Source organism: Falco naumanni, chromosome 10 (assembly GCF_017639655.2).
Source record: "Falco naumanni isolate bFalNau1 chromosome 10, bFalNau1.pat, whole genome shotgun sequence".
Taxonomy (NCBI): Eukaryota; Metazoa; Chordata; class Aves; order Falconiformes; family Falconidae; genus Falco; species Falco naumanni.
The window spans coordinates 17,905,207-17,920,057 of NC_054063.1; the positions used below are offsets into that span (position 1 = coordinate 17,905,207).

Sequence of the window (14,851 nt, forward strand, 5' to 3'; positions counted from 1 at the left end):
ACGTGCCAAATGAACAGTTTATCAGAGATGATCTCATACAGTCAAAAGAATGGAAATTAGCTACCGCCTGTGGCTTTAAACTGAAACATGAACATAATGCACAGGAATGCATCACTCTTAAAAGTGCCTCTCTGTGGCTGTGACAGACAACAGGGAAGAGGATGCAAATGGGTTTAAATGACTGTATCTAAAGCCATTGTTGCTTTGATCTAGTTGAAACTACCCAGTATTTTAAAGATCATTCACATATTAAGTGGCAGGTGTGTATTTCTGCTTCTTATTAGAAAAAAAAAAAAACAAACCAGCTGCTTTCTGTGAATTTAGCTTTGGGAGCTGGAGCGTTCCAGTTTCAATCTGCATTCTGGGACAGGTAGCAGAGACCAATTAATCATGAAAGCTCCCTCAGATGGTCTCACCTTCTTTTGTCTTTGAACAGCACGATACAAAATAAAAATGGGTCATCAATGCATGAGCAAGAGGCTATGATATCCTATCCTTGAAGAGATGTTATACTTGCAGCATTGACATGAGATACAGAGAAAAGCAATCCTCTACTCAATGCAAAAGCCTATCATCTGCGGGTGGGTATTGTTTGTTTTTACAGGCAGCATTAAAATATTTTTTTACGGTAAGGATGTTGATAGCTTTCAACTCTGCAAATCCTGGGTGAAATGAAAGAGCTGGAACACGGAACACTGAGGAACAGATTAACTCGCTGCTCACCAACAATGCTCACTGTCAGCAGGAGCTGTGAGAAATAAGGGGATTTTGGTAATAAAGGGGGCCAAATGCTTGCAACAGGGTTTACAGGCTTGGAGCAACAGATGGATAAGAAAAGCATGTTTATGGAGAAAAAAAATCAGCTGGAAAAATGAGTAATTAAAAAAAGAGGTAGAAATGGAAGAAATTTTTTCTAAGAGATATAAAGCCTCATTATCCTTCACTTGGTTTTCATGAGAAGAGCGAGGAGGGACTGTACACAAAACAAAGGGGGAAGAGAGACAAATAGAAGTCAGTTCAAATCTCTGACTCGGCAGAAATCAGATAAATGCTACTCTACAGCTTTAATAGCAATAAGAGATTCCTTGGGATTGACAGAATAGGCAGAAGTAGTAGGATGAAATCAGTGTTATATTTATTATGGCTATCAAGAAGAGAAAAAAAACCAAAACAGAACTAGAAGGCTCTACAAGCATGATTTGAATAATAAGAATAGCAGAAAATAGTTGGCATGGAACATTTAGCAAATTATACCTAAACTGCAGACAGTCAGCATCTATTTACCCACAGAGAGCATGCCTAACAAATCTCGTACTGCCTCATTGAAGAAGCAGCAATAACAGAAAAGATTTTACAGGGAGGGAATCAGTGGGTATAATTACATGGCCTGCAGAAAACACTTTTGACAGAATAACCAGCTGGAAGTTAAACATGAATAGGGGAGCAACCACAACAATCAAACTTCAGTCAATGCAACGTTACGGTGGAAGAGAAATAATAAAGAACAGGAATAAATTAAAAGAGATCTTATTTTACAGGACACCAAGGCACTAAAGGGTCTTGAATGATATGGCATATTCTGCACTGTTCCCAGGAAAACACTTAGCAATGTGCACGGATGAGAATCCCAAGAGAGGTGATGTTTTGTGTTTAGCCAGGAATAAGCCATGCCCTCCTCCCCAAACACTTAGAAGTGGGGGGAGAATAAAATAAATAAAAAAATAAAAAAAAAGAGATGTTTTGAGCATATGAGGTTTATAGTCTTAAATTTTAAGGCTGAAAGAGACTGTAATGAATTATTCTAACTTCGCAAAGAATCTCACCCAGTAATTTCTGGCTGGACAACCACATTTCTAGGAAAAATACTTACTTAAAATACTTCAACAAATTCACTATGTTCATAGGTTAATTGTTCTGATGGTTAATTACTCTCAGTGAATCTTAAATATATCCTGAATTAGTTTGTCTCCAGTTTTCGAACTCTGGTTTTTGTTGTATCTTTGTTTGATTTCAGTGTGCTGTGTAATCCTCTCCCTGGAGGTCTACAGGTTTAATTTAAGTTACCTTATCTTGCAGTACGTTGAACTTTAGTTTCTCATTATTGATCATGATTTTGAGACTCCAAATAATTCTTGGAATCTTTTTCCCATTCTTCCCAAATTTCTGATTTTTTTTCTCTGAATTGTGTACACTGTGCGTCCACATAAACTAGACACAACTTACTAGTAAATGCCTAATGAGTAGAGAGTGACAAATCTTACTAAGAAAAAATAAAACATCAAAGCAATTGCAGATAACATTTCATCTTGGTATGGACCGTAAAGTCACGTCTCAAGCCCTGAGAATGACTACAATCTGGCTTCTGGTGGAGTTCACCCCGATGCGGTTTCTCCCGATTTTTTACACTTAATCAGAAGAGAATTTGGGGCAACTACACAGTTCTGGTTAAAGAAAGCAAAAGAAAAGAAAAAAAAAATGGACAACACAGAAGGTTCAAGAGAGGATAACTAAGACAATAAGCCCTAACGACCCTAAATGATAAGCGAAAGAAGGTTAAACATGCTGTGGAAAAGAAAAGATTAATAGAAGACCTGGCTGATATACAAAATACCTTTAGGGAATAGAAAGGATAAATTTTAGTAGACTAGCTATTTAATAGAGGGATATGCAAGCATGATTAATTAATTAACATCTGTATTAGTTAATGAAGATGAAAAGCTTTATATTATTGCTGAGCTGTTTTATGAAGAAAAATAAAGGTAGCAGACAGCTTTATACTTTTTAATGCAGAAGTTTAGCAAAATTACTGGAGCGGTCTCCCTAGGCTGTGCAGGCATAGGGGTTGGCATAACACAGGCATGGCAATGGAGGAGGGAAAGGGGACAGAGCTGCTTCAGCAGGGTAAATTTTTTATATAACACAAGAGCTCTTTGTTTGGAGAGTTCATTTTTGCACCTCTGCCTTCAAAATAAGTGTAACTATCTTGCAGTTAACTCAGGTTTGAGACTCTCATTACATAAGGGAGTTAGCTTCTCACTGTTCCTAAGGAAATATAAAATATTCCAACTCTCTAACAGAAAAAAACCTCTGAGGATGATTATTTATTGGAACATATTGCCCATGGAGATTGTGAAATCTCTGTCCTTGGAGGTTTTTAAGACCTGATTAGACAAAGCCCTGAAATGGCTTCATGTGAATTCAGGCTTGGCCCTGCTCTGAGCAGCAGGTCAGACTGGAGCCCTCCCAAAGCCCTGTCCAATGTGAACAAATCTATGACACCATAACATAAAGGACAATTTTATAACTTAAATAATAGAGAAGCTATGATTCCTGATACATCAATAAGGAAAACTTTAACATAATTTACCAAAATACGATATATTTAAATATTTAAAAGCAGGTAACAAATAATTTAGGATAATTTTGCTGGGAGTAATGTCACACATTGCAGTCTCTGAGATGTTTTAGTGGGTCTTGATAACTATCATAAAGCTTATTGAAGCAAATGTACTTTTCAAGCAAGAGGCTGATTTATATCAAATAGAAGCTATAATCTCCTTAAGGTCTACTCATTTGATTTGGAGAGGTGAAGACTGGTTTTAAACGAATCTCAGTTTAAAAGAAATATTTAGAACTTACCTTTCTTTCTCCTTTGATTGTGAAATAATTGGTTTCCTTTCAGTCACTGAAACTCAACATATTGCTTATAAAAAAATACTTTTGCTAACCAACTTTTGTGATTAATGGATAGAACTCATTAGATGCTTTATACTGTAAATTAATATATTGCTTTATATTGTAAATATATTATTTAAAATATTATATCTATACTACATTAGATGCTTTATAATGTCACAACATCTACAACTTGTTGCATGTATCCCCTTTTGATATAAATTCGAACTCCTACCTACTTACATTTAGAGTGGAATATTACCACATACGCCTAACAAAAATATAGGGCCCAATTAGATCAATCTCTCCCTCCCTCCCTCCCCAACTAACCCACAGCTGTTTAACCGCCTGTACCTGGTCTGAACAGATTTTGATCTAAATACAAATCTTCTGCCTCCAGGATCACCAATGTAAGTATATGCAAGTCCCTTTAAAATCTTGCACAGAAAGCAAATAGAAATGAAGAAGTCATTTATGTTACAATGCCATTTCCAGCACTAAGAATTGTCACTTTCATCGTCACTGCCAGTGTGACTTGAAATGTTTCATCTAAACTCATATTGAACTCAGGGTGCTGACTGAATTGTCAGCAATTGTCCTCCTTGCTCCCTCCTACAAAGTCCTCCTTGCTCCCTCCTACAAAGTCAGCTTCCCAAATCCCCCTCTTTGTGTGGCTGTACTGCTAGACAAGCCCCCACCTAATTACCCAAGATCGAAGAGGCTTTTTCACCTCAGCTGTCATTGCTGTAACAGCTGATAATACATTTTTTCCTAATGTCTTCTGACAAAGATATGTTGGTAGATCAGACACGCTCCTCACAAAACAGCACAGTTCAGCCATGCACCACTATACAAATTAGCATCCTTTCTCCTGCTAAACATCAGGAATCTTAGTATTACAGTACTCCGCATTTTGAAGCTGTACCTCCGTTGCCAAAGCAGGAGGCTCTGGGAACACAATCCGTACTCCTTTCCACTAAGGGCTCTGCCATTGCAGTGCATGGAAGAGGTCCCTCCCTGGAAAGGGAAAGGACATCATTCTGGCCAGGAAGAAACACTGAATGGTGACAGCAAACAGCATGGGATGCAAAGATATTTCTTGGTCTACCCTCTTGCCTAACTGAGAAGGTTCCCTTCAGGTTTGCATCCGAGGCCATCCCTTTTCACGGTCAATAAACACTGCTAACAGGTGGCCGATAAATGTTATAGCATGGTTTCACACAGTAGTAACATAAGGATGTGTGTGGACGTGTAGCATCCCTCAGCTCAAACGGACTGGATCCAGCCTTCTGTTCCATCATGCAAGGATCCTTGCCACATGCAACAGCTCTAGTCAAATCAGACTGAGCAAGAGCTCACTTTGCAAGTTTTGCACAGCAAACTTGAGTTGCAACGTATCTGAACTGTATGCATCTTCTACATACAGCCCACTGGATTTTGCATCTGGGATCTTTTTCTTACCAATGTGGCACCCACAATTTAAATGATTATACTGATATACAGTCATTAGACAGAAATTGTGTCTGATCTAGTCCATCTTTGGCAAGATTGAAGATCAGAAAGCAGGCACCACATTTGTCTCTATCATACTCTCCTGAAAGGAGTAAGTCAAAGCCAAAGTCTTGCAGCAGAGAAAGTCAAAGCCGAAGTATAAACGTATAAACATAAAGAATGTAGAAAGGTAAAGGGCCTTTTTTTAACAGGTGAGAAATACAGTAAGAGAAAAGATGCACCCATGCTAGCAGTACAACCTGAAACACTTCACAGCATTTCAAAAGCAACCTGTGACTTTGGGGGTTGGGCATAAACAAGTTACATCTTCTCTGAACTATGACTCTCTTTTCAGTCTGGTTTTCTCTGTGGGTGATGCCCAGACACAGATACAAAGCAAGAGACAGCACTTTCAATGTCAAGTAAGATTCAGTTGTAAGACTTTTTTAAAACACATTCAACCTTTGTAAAACTATTTCTAAATATTTTAAATAATCTAAAATACTGCTAGCTAAAAAGTTTAGTCTGACTGAACATAGTAATTAATAGAACCACGATGACATTATGACTGATAGATGGTCTACAGTTGAATAGACTTTAACAGGATACCACCATAGGAGAGAAAGGCTGCTGCCAGCCATTTAGTTATTTCAGTTCTACTGAGCAAGACACATCCAAGAGCTTTAAATATGATGACAATCCAATTTTAGCTCCCAAAGTAAACGTCTTGGACAGTGAAGTCAACAGAAAACATTTAGCCACTAATTCTGTAGAAGTTTTGTAGTTGTTTGGGGGTTTTTTTAATCCCTGAGAGTGCAGCAATGACATATAAAAAGAAAAAATGGCTCTGGATTTCTGGAACTAACCCAGGACACCAGGATTCTGACAATGAGCTCCTGCACATTTTTGTTAAAGCTCCTGTGTCTCAGGGAACAGCAATAATCTCTCTAGTAACCAGAACTGTCTTTAAAAGCTACTTTTGTACACGTCAATTTCTGAGTGGAGTACCATTTGATCTAGTGCTCATTTTTAAATGCACTGCAATTTAAATACAAACTCATGCAATAATCTTGACACTACTTTTTTCAGGGCACAGAAGCCTAACAGCAGCAGTACCTTATTGGCTGCCAATACCTGTGCCATGATGTTTTGCTAAGATAGAATACATAAAATCACAATGGAAAAAAATAGAAGATGATGCTGCAACTGCATTGCTTTTGTAATGAAATATTGATTAAAATGTTACTGCGGTTGAACTGCATGTATTCAGCTCTATTTGTAAAAGAATTCCATTGCACAGATGCAAGTTCACTGATGAAACAGGGAAGAAAGCTTTTCTCACAGAGAAATGTGATAATTCTTCACAATAAAATTGCTTGCATCTGTTAGGAAGTTGTAAGTCTGGTTTCATAAAACAGAAAACAATTCCTTATTGAATATATAGTCCAGTTGAATTTTGTTGTGTTTTCTCAGGCTACAGTCCTGCTGAAGTCAAATCTCTCTTTGAGGAGACTGTCAAGATTTAGTAGTAGAACTTTTTTTTGTAATGGAAAGAGTAGAAACTTGGCTCATTAGTTACACCATTTTTGTGTCAGTGTGACATCCGCTGGCAGGTAGCGGAGAGTAAAACCTATCAAGCAAGCAGCTCAAAAACCTGCAGCATCCCAGAGCTCTACGTTTATGTAACCTCCTATTCCAACAAGTTTTACCAACATTTTTGCCCAATGTGAGCCTCAGAGTGGTATATGCCTAGTAAATACTTTTGAGAGAGAAAAAGATATTAATTAAAAGCAAGCAATAAAGTCAGAGTTGTTTACTACTATTTCTCCAATAATTCTCCTTTTTTAATAAACAGAACTGAAAGCATAACTGGTTAGATAAAGTTTTGCAGCAACAGTAGTGGCTTAACAATTCTCTACCAGATGCTGGTGTGGAAAAAGAGATACAGAGAAACAGTTTCATGGTTAAAACACTGAACTCATCAGTTGTTCCAATGTTTGTTTTCAGATTTGCCAGGGTTTTTTTCTGAGAGCTTGGGCAAGTGAACGAATTACCCTGCATTTGTAAAAGAGAGAAAGTAATGTCCCTCTCCAGTAGTTCCCTGTCTCTCTTGAACCAGGGAGCCCAGAACTGGACGCAGCACTCCAGATGCGGCCTCACCAATGCCCTGATGCTGCAGTTCCATGGAACAGGAGGGCAATGCAATAGCATCCTGCCAATGAGAGGGGCAGCCAAATCCCCCTTCATCTCCCACCGCATCGCTTAGCTTTGTGTCAGCCTTGATGGTTGCCAGGACTATCCAAAACACAATTCAACTCACTGACCATTCTGAAAGCTAACTAGTCAAAACAAATGCCTTTTTTTTTTTTTTTTTTTTGGTCAGGTTAGTGAATCAGATAATGAAAAAAATCACCACAGACTAGGCAAAAGGAAAGGGAGGAGGAAAAGACCATGCGTTTCTCATGGCAGCAAGCCAGCAGATCAGCTTGGATGTCTGTGAAAATGCAACCTGACAAACATATATCTTTAGGATCCCAAAATAATTCTCTAGAGCAATGGTTACTCCAAGTAGCTATAGTTGTAAGCACAGAAAAATAATCTTCTTTTTAATCATTTAAAAATGGTCAGATGAGGGAAATTTAAGTCATACTTTTTTAGCTACTGAAGCAGACAGATGATGCATCCAAGCTTCTAACCCATTTTTCAGAGAAGAACCAGAGGGCTAGACGCAAGCTGGTTTCTAAAGCTGATGCACAGTATTCCACTGTCAGGAATGCCACTTAAATATTAACCAAAAGTCTACATCAGTCTTCCTACTGTGAGCATGCAGAACAGAGGAGAGATTGTACTTCAGCTGACGTTGATTTATCCTGCATGGAATTTGAAGTAAAACTGCAGCTGAATGAGATCGCGTGCAATCTGCCATCTGTGTATTCCACCAGGAGTATCATTCTGGATTGTTTTATTTTGGGGGAAAAGTCAGACAAGGATTGTGGCTCCAAGGGTGAAGCATGTACAGACTTAAGGAGGTAATATACTTGTGTTTTAAAGTGCATTTTTGCTATTTTTTGTTGGGGCTTTTTATTTCTGAGACTATCACAGCTGTTTCACAGACTCTCTAAGCACGTCTCTCTGTTTGATGTTTTACATTTTGTAAAAGAACTTTAACTGTGCTATTCAGATTTTTTTCCCAAATTGATCCCTACTCTTCATAAACTCCCTTTTCAGCCTTTGTACTTTCTTCCAGTTACTCAGTAACATTGGCTGTTGTCTAGGAAACGCATCTTGTGTTCTCCTGAGCATCCCGGCACCGTTAATGAAAGAAATCCCTTTGCATCTCTGGGTCACATCATGTTAATTCAGCAACTCTGTGTGAGAGCCAAGCTACTGATTTAGTGTGCAACCTGCAATGCAAAATGCTCTTTATAAGGCTACCAGAGTGAAAGAGCTACCATAAGGAAACCTTCCTCACAAGGCCTCACAGTGGTTAGCTATACAGGGAATTGCACATATTCAGACAATCACACGTATTCAGAGAATCACATCTCATACTTACCAAGGACAACAGCAAAATATTCAGCAACTGGAATGGCAGTAGGAAAAGGCCTAGAGTAGTGATATTTTCCTCAAGACAAACTCCATACATCCCCTTCAGACTGCTATGTATAAGTCTATATAAGAAATCAGAAGAGGATTTTTGAAGTTTTGTTGTACAAAAAAAATCTTACAAACAAAAAAAAAAATAAGTCCAGACCTCAGCACTTATTTAATGCTTTTTCACCTTGACGTGTAGCAAAGCTCTACTCAGTTCATCCAGCCTCTCCACCTTTGAGCAGAGGAATAGCTCAATTCATCCAATAACACAAGTAAGACTAAGCAACAGCAGAAAGCTGGCAGACAGGATTGTTGTCTGGAACTTGAGTGGCACCAACCAGGCAAGTTTAGGCAGACTAGAGCCCATCTTCATTTGTTGTTGTTGTTTTGTTTTGTTTAATTAAATAGAAGTGATGCTTCCAAGGTCAAACTGCCAGGGAAGGATGGTCACTGACAGCTCTATGAGTCGTATTGTCAAATCACGGGGTCCAGTTGATCAAGTTGATCTTTCAGCTTCAGTATTTCACAGAGCAGTGGAGGCTATGACTGGCTGAAATCCTTATCTGGTTTAATTACAGGCTTTGAAGTCCTGTAGGAACATGATTTTCTCCGGGCCAATGAAAAATCAATTAAGAGAGTAAACCTCCAAAATTCACACCCAGCTCAATGACAGTTCTATAGAAAACTGCTCAATATCAGCATCAGTGAAACTATGTATTACTTCGTGGCTAAGAAAGGTTATTTGCTAACAGCCTAGATGGAAGAAGACTGCTATTAAAAAAAAATTATCTTTAAAAAAAGTGGTCTGATGCCCACTTGACTTAAGGTATTCCCTCAAATACAGATGAACGGCTACAGAACTACTCCCAGCTGTTACTATACTTACAAAGCTGCATGAGAATTGAGACTTTGGTGATATAAAGGTGATAGAAAGACTTTAAGAACAGGTAAGACAGGAAGGTATGCAGGCATCCTTGTTAAACTTTTCACTACTGTCACAAGCAAACAAAAATACAAATTAAAAACCATATTGCTGTATATCAAGACCACTCAGCTTCCTATGTCGTCTTGGTAGCAATGAGTTGTGATTGCGAATGCCTCATGATCCCTTATTGTAGGATGGGATGTGGGATACTGCATCAAGGAGAAAGGGAGGTACATGCTGGCCATTAGAAAGAGTGGTCTGTGCCAACTGAAAAGGGAAAGATACCCACAGACTGTGCAAAGGCTGAAGATGGGGAGTGTTCATTCTAGCCCACTGGCAAAAAGACAGCAGATGCCTCAAAAATGTGGCAACAGAGAGCAGGAACGGATTTCAAATAACTCCCTTTTGTACAAACACATTATTCGTTGTCTGTACCTTACTGACATCTTCTCCGTGATTTTTTTTAATGATACACCATGCTTTTGGTCTTTTGCTCCAGGGAAAGCAAGCCTGCATTAAGATGATAATAAAAAAAAACCCATAATCCTGGTGATTTATAGTCTCAAACTGAGATGTGTAAATGATCTGCTCTCCTCAGAATATTAAAGCTATTTGCTATTCAAACTCAGATCTGATTTTTGCAGAGGGCCTCTCATATTAATTGAAGGTCAGATCAATATCACTATTTGTAGGGTGTTTGGAATACATGCCAGGAGACATTTCCATATTAAAATTCAATAAGACATTACACCAACAAACTCACTCTTGCCCGAGGTTAAACAGGAAAGAGATATTTCAACCCGTTAATCTCATTCTTCCCCATATTAGCTTGTCATGGTGTTGGGCATGGCTTCCGCCTTTGCAAATTTAATTTGTGTCAAAGCTTGCAATTTTCATTGCTTGCTGTCACTACATTACGATTCTTGTCTTCTTTCTCCCAGTTAAAGAGCAATATGTAATTGGAGTGGTTTTCACTATACAACACTTGGCAAACTGGTCCCTACCCACGATGCGATGAAGACTCAGCCATGCTGTCACACTTAATACAGTCAATGACTCTGCACCTCTCCCCAGATTTTCTAGCTGAAGATTTGCAACAGCAATCAAGATCTTTACCTAAAACTGATGCAAGCCAAACAGATGATGATTACAGCAATTGCTAGTTGATGAACTGGGACCCAAATGTTGCCCTTATCTTGATGTTCATTGCAGTCAGACACGGTTTCCCAGCCATCAGTGTCTGGTGAGTGAACAAGCTTGCCTGGCCTGGAAGACAGCCTGGGTGACCTCAGTGGTCTTTTACATTTCTATCAACAAGAAAAGTGCACTGGGAATAGAATCAGAAACGTGAACGCTGTCCACTATAACCCTTAAAATGTGTCAAATGTATTTTCCACTTCTCTTGTTGAATATGAATGCACAATCAGGAGGCCCAGGTAATGAGATCTGAAGGTTTGCTTCTTACATAAAATGCTCATCAGTATTTTATGTTATTAACCTTTGCAGTAAAAGATCATCAGGTCCTTTTCCTCTTTCATTAAAAGCTTTTCAGATAGAAAAAAGGGGTCAGTTCATCCCAAGTATTGTGTCCCCAGTGATTTCAAGCAGCTTTCATTATTATATATTTTTTTTCTTCCCTCCCTATTCTTATTCATTCCCTATTCATGCATACATGAGGTAAAGCAGATGTCATTTGCTTTTGGAAGCCCACCATCCCCAGTTATAATGGCCAACGATCATTTTGATCAAGGTTAATGATCAGTTTCAGGATTTTCTATTTCCCTTGTATTACCTTGAAACAAGTGGTTGCATATTTTTTGTCTCCAAAATGTTACTGCTTTTTAAAACAGATTTTCTTCTTTAAAAAAAAAAAAAAAAAAAAAAGGTGCCTCTGGTTCTAAACTCTCTAAGAATTTAAAGATTCTTAGAATACCCGCAAAGTCCCAATACTGCATTCATTAGTTCCCTAGTTTATAGTTCCAAGAAAATACTATTTCACCAAAGATGCAACAACTAACTTTGAAGCAAAAATGGAGGGAAAGGTCTCCAAAAGAAAGCTTCAAAATGCTGCTTGAATTTTATAGGTGACATCTGTGACAACTGATGACAACTGTTTTTCACCTTGGATCCTGTATCATTTAACAGGAAAGCATCACTGATATGAAATGCAGAACTGGAAGGTAATGTTACAGGAGACTGAAGTCTCAGAAATCACTTGCAAGATAGCATTCACATTTAAAAGCTAGATGTCAAATATTCAGTGGACTTAATAAATTATGACCACAGAAGCAACGGCAGCTGTGCTGGTTTATGGAAGCTCATAACCTTCATATGAATGAGTATTTTCCCCTACAAGTTATTCCTATGAAAAGAAGGTATTTCCCCTTGGAAAATGTGTGAGGGGGAATATCTGCTTCCTCCTGCACTGGACAGATTTTCTTCTCTTTAGAAGAAATAACATTTAAATGATGGTGACAGTTTTCTTTGTTAAAGGGAATACGAGAGAAGGGGTTGCTTTGAAGTGACACATTGTTTAACATGTTTCCAGCAAAGTAATTTTGAGAATGTTAATGAAAGCTTATTATTCTACAGCTAACATCAAATTAAAAAGCAGCAACTGTGAAGATTAGCAAAACTTGGAAAATTTTGTAGTACATAGGAGGCAGCTTCTTGAACAGTCTGAAAGCAGCAGGGTTCCGAGATGAACCTCCTAATGCTACACAGGGACAACTTACAGATCTAGAACATCAGTCCAAAAAAATATCAGTCTGCATAATACTCTTATTCTTACTTAAGAGCACTCGTTTAAGTGTTGTATTCAAACATAATGCTTCACACACCCGGAGCTATTTTATGCTATTACTTGTTAAAGAAACTGAGCAGGTAAAAGAATCAGGCCACTTCAACAAGGCTGAGTATCCCAGAAAGAACAGTCCAGAAGCACATAGTAACTCTGATATGCCTGAACTGCATAGCTGCACAACTGAGCTGCCAAACCTGATTACAAAAGGTGCTGTACAAACACAACTTTTTAATCTAAGAAAAGGGATAACACTGGGGTGGCAAAAAGCAGGGCAACATCTGAGAGAAAACAACCCGAGCTTCCAATTCTGGTCAGGATTCAGAGGCATCAAGGCCTCATAAAAGTTTTACAAAAGCATTTAGAGGGATTGAAGTTGTAACGATGTTTATAGGGAGCTGCTCAACGGGGGGGAGGGTGGGGGGGAGAAAAAAAAAAGCAACAGTGTGCTTGATTTGAAAGAGATGCTGATCAGAAGCATAAATCAACCATTTGATAGGGGGAAAGGGAAACAGATTAAAGTGATGAGAGAGGCTTGAATGTGAAGACACACATTTCTTGGATAAAGGAAGGAGGTAAAATAACCAAAGACACAGGCTAGAAAAACAATCTTTTAGGGAGCATATTTTGAAAAGATACAAGACTGCATTAGTAAAGGTCAAATGAAAGGATGTGGCATTAACCAAAACATACGTTGAGAATTTTAAGAATTTTACCTTGCAAATATACTGGGGGGGGGGGGGGGATCATACCTTCAAAAAACAAAGATACAACATCTGCAACTGAACATGGCTCACTGCTGAAGTTGGAGAAGGCTCTGCCCAAACAATCCAAATGTAGCTGAGGATTCTACTTTGGGGACAGGAGTAGATCCCTGCCCTTTATCTTCTGCATCTCACTGGACAGCTTTGGCCAGCAGGAAAAAGCACACTCTTGATGCAGAACACTTTACATCTTCCTAACTAGAAAAACTGTTGAAGAACAGTTATTACCATTGGTATTTCTGTTGCAAGACGCTATTTCCAAGACAATCACAAACTCTGGCCAATGCAACCCACTTCCTTTGCCTCATACCAGTTTGTGCGCAGGGAGGATATGACATACTCTTGGCCCATACGGAGCAACGTGTGTTTCCTTTCACTTTGGCAATTTATAACAGTAACTTTTACTTTCTGCTCTGAAGACACACATATTTTAATGATTTAAGGTAACTTCTAGTTAGATGATCTTGACACACTTACCTTGGAGTAAAATAGTGATGTAAATTCTCTTGGCAATACTCTACCTGCTCTTTAGAAAAATGTGAATAAATCAGTCATGTACTGGATAAAGTAGATCGCCTACAGCCATACAAAGAGTTATTTGTAGCCCTTGATTTGCTGTCATACATTTCTGAGAAGATAAGTGTTCTACCTTTGGAGTATCTCATCCACAAGCTGATGTTATTTATAGAAACAACAGAATCTATTGAAAATACAAATAGCTGTTACTTGAATGTCTCATTGTAGAAGACAATCTTTCTTCTATCAAGTTTATCTGCTCTTAAGATTAAAAATTTCTGGACTACCTTTGCCCACAAGGTCTACTTGATATGATACAGTAAAACCATGATTTATCATGAAACTCAAGATACATTAGTTCACTGGGGAGGTGTCTTCTAAGTCTGAACTTTCAGAGCTGAAAGAATTTCGGTTTGCTGTTTTTTAAAGAAGGTATTTATAGCCTATATGGCTGTAGGGATGAAAACCTGAGTGAATATTAAGCATGAAAAATCTACTAATTAGAAAACTGAAATGCAAAGCTGTTCTCCAGAACCAGATGTGGGCCGATGGCCAGATCTGACCAGAGGGAACAGGTTTCCCAGAGAAGTTGTGGATGTCACCTCCCTGGAAATGTTCAAGGTGAGGCTGGATGGGGCTTGCAGCAACCTGGTCTGGTGGAAGGTGTCCCTGCCCCTGGCAGGGGGGGTTGGAACTAGACGGTCTTTAAGGTCTCTTCCAACCCAAGCCATTCTATGATCCTATGAATGTTTAGCACTGGTGGCACTGTTGATATTACACAGATATCACCTGTAGAAGCTCTTTCAAATTTAGGATGCTTATTATCAGTCCACATAAGATTGCACAGTAAGGCAGGCACAGGTATGACTGAGTATAAACATTAACGCCTCCATGGGTTTAAAGATAATCTTAAAGTGAAATGGTAGCCAAGGAGTAGTTGGGAACACCAGGTGAGTGTTTAGAGAAAACCACAAACTATTTTCTTGGCTATGAGTATTTCCTACACTTAGTTCCAGCCACTACAGTGTTCTGCACAACCACATACAGAAAAGCAGAACTTGCATGGTGTCTATGGCAATTTCCTCT

At 38.7% G+C, this 14,851-nt stretch overlaps 1 long non-coding RNA gene across 1 annotated transcript in view; it reads right to left on the reverse strand.

The window, feature by feature from the left end:
- The window catches only part of LOC121095020, a 32,827-nt gene extending 20,884 nt beyond the window's left edge, over positions 1 to 11,943 (reverse strand). Inside the window, exons 1-2 of the long non-coding RNA XR_005829983.1 lie at positions 8,948 to 11,943; positions 8,723 to 8,837 (exon numbers count right to left, since the gene is read on the reverse strand). This is a non-coding gene — a long non-coding RNA (uncharacterized LOC121095020). The remainder of the gene's footprint in view (positions 1 to 8,722; positions 8,838 to 8,947) is intronic.
- Between the last annotated feature and the right edge of the window lie 2,908 nt (positions 11,944 to 14,851).